This window comes from Trachypithecus francoisi, unplaced genomic scaffold (genome assembly GCF_009764315.1).
Source record: "Trachypithecus francoisi isolate TF-2019V2 unplaced genomic scaffold, Tfra_2.0 Lachesis_group9, whole genome shotgun sequence".
In the NCBI taxonomy this organism is placed as follows: Eukaryota; Metazoa; Chordata; class Mammalia; order Primates; family Cercopithecidae; genus Trachypithecus; species Trachypithecus francoisi.
The window spans coordinates 51,420,439-51,422,878 of NW_022681474.1; the positions used below are offsets into that span (position 1 = coordinate 51,420,439).

A 2,440-nucleotide genomic window follows, 5' to 3' on the forward strand; every position below is an offset into this window, starting at 1 on the left:
AATTTCATTAATAAAGATCTCAAGTATTTACATGTAAATTTTATTTTAAACCCATTAAAATAAGTTATAGATTAAATGTAAACTCCAAATTGACATATTATTTCCAGTCAGGGACGTTCTAATGAACAAGCATAGTATAAAAGCTAAAATTGGATATTTAGCTAAAGTGTCTTTCATAAATAAGAGTAAATTAAATTTTTTCAGATGTAAAAACTTTGAGAGATTTGATTACTGATAGAAAATTGTTAAGAGTATACTTTGAGAGAAACATTTTCTGCTACCAAGATAAAATGAAAATAAAAGTGTAATAGACTTGACATGGAAATGTCTACCCATGGTAGACATTGAACTAAAGAAATTACGTGGTTTTTGGATGCATCTGTTTTGAAAGCATATAAATATTAATGAAAGTGTGATTCCATGCATTTTATTAAGTAAGATAAAAAGAATTCCAAGGCTACTTGAACAATTTATAGGATAAGACTAGTGTTTAGAAATGTTTTCCATTGCTAACTTGTTAAAACTTTATAGCACTTTGCATATTTTGGAGAATGTCAACTATCCTTTTATCAGCTAATTTGTACCAGTGGAGCAACAGTGGCATAGACATTGCCCTCCAGGTTCCACACACTCAGGATGACTGGGTTATATGTCCACAGTAGGGTTGAAGAGGATGATATGATGAGGTCCACCCAGCACATAAAGTAGCTCACTAACAGCAGGATGGTCTGAATGGCCCTCTTCTTTGGGAAGGCTCTTGGAGAGATGCTGGTGCTGTGAAGGTGCTGGGATTGCCTCGGATGCTGGAACAAAAGGATCACCATGTGTGCGATTGAATGCAGTGTAATTACTATAATGAAGACATCCCCGGATAATGTCAGAGTGAAAAAAGGACTTCATTAGAGAAAGTGAACAGTATTTGCTGATCTTAAGTAGACTGGTATGCGTCACATTAGAAGAAGCCACAATGAAGAATATTGCATTACTACTGAAAGACAGATTGACCAAAAAAAAAAAAATGACAGTGATAATGTTATTTGTGAATTTCTTCACAAGTAACATTTGTTTAAGCCTTGCCAACCAGCAGTTGCGGGGGCTGATGATTCTGGCTTGGTGTACACTCGGGAAACAGGTGTTACAGATACATAGCCCATCCTCACTCTGCTAATGTAGAACAAGGACTTAGGTTTGAACTCATACCCTAAGTGCAGTGATTCAAGCATATCTGGAGACCAAGCATCCACCACAGTGAGGTACATTAATGAAGACCAAGTTGAAGGCTGATCAGGTCATGGTTCTTAGATTTGTGATCCTGAAGGAATGTGAAGATGTTGAAGAAAAGAAGGTGTTGGGTGAAAGTTCAATGGAAGCTTGGGGAAAAAACAAGGCATTTTTAAGCATAACAGAAGCAGAAAGTGTGTTAGTCTTAATAGCAAAGAAAACGTATTTCGTATATCTAGGAAAAACAATAGATCTCACACTATCAGTGTTTGTTGTTTAGTGTTCCAAATGATCTCAACATCATTTTAATTTTACCCACTTCATGGTTAACTCTGATTATCTCATCTACATTCTGGATAATCCAGCCTCCTCATTTCCGCATCAAATAATACACATATAAAACATCAACACATCCACAGTCATGCTGTATAGAGTGTACAATTTTGAAACTTTTGTTGTACCATCTGGGTTCCAAACATTTTAATGTCAAAGCTCATTTTTCTATGCAGCTTCTGCCTAGGAGATTGTATATTCTCAGAACTTGTCAACAAAATACAACTCCCAATAATCCAGCCTTCAAAATTAGTACAACACAATGTCACATTTCCTAATGTGTCCCTGTGGGTTCCCTACAGGTGATTTGTAGTGTTCTTCATATATGTTCCTTAGTGGATTCTAGTTTTCAGAACTAAACTAGATCAAAATTACTTTGGGAGTCAGAAAAATCTTACTTCTTTTAGAGAAACATAGGAGAATTCCTCTGTCCTCCAGAGGACACATCTATCTATGCCACACAGCATGAGACACAGGGAGGAAAACGTAGGTTGCTTATTGCCTCTGCTGCCATCAATTTGTTCAGGTGCATTTATTGAGAACAGAAGGATATGCCCATTTCAACCACTGTGAGTTTTGTGTCTTTTAGTGAGTCTGTGCTTCTGTGTTATCTTTAAAAATGCTTCACATTTCCAACCCCCTTAAGTTTAACAGGAAGGCTAGAGAGAATGGGAATTGCGTATGTCCCTTCGCTCACATGAAGGGCTCAAGAGGTCTGAAATTGAATATTTCTCTTCTTCCCAACTGAATACTACAGCAGTTTGGTGATGGGTATTTCCCTTACCTCAGGTCATATAAACTCTGACAAAACCCCGGTAGGTTAGGCTTTGCTAAAATAGTTTAATGGCAGAGCTTGGTAAAAAGAACAGAATGCTCTGGTGGCTTT

At 36.9% G+C, this 2,440-nt stretch overlaps 1 pseudogene; it reads right to left on the reverse strand.

The window, feature by feature from the left end:
• Positions 1–383: 383 nt before the first annotated feature.
• LOC117082248 lies at positions 384–1,401 on the reverse strand (annotated as a pseudogene).
• Positions 1,402–2,440: the final 1,039 nt, after the last annotated feature.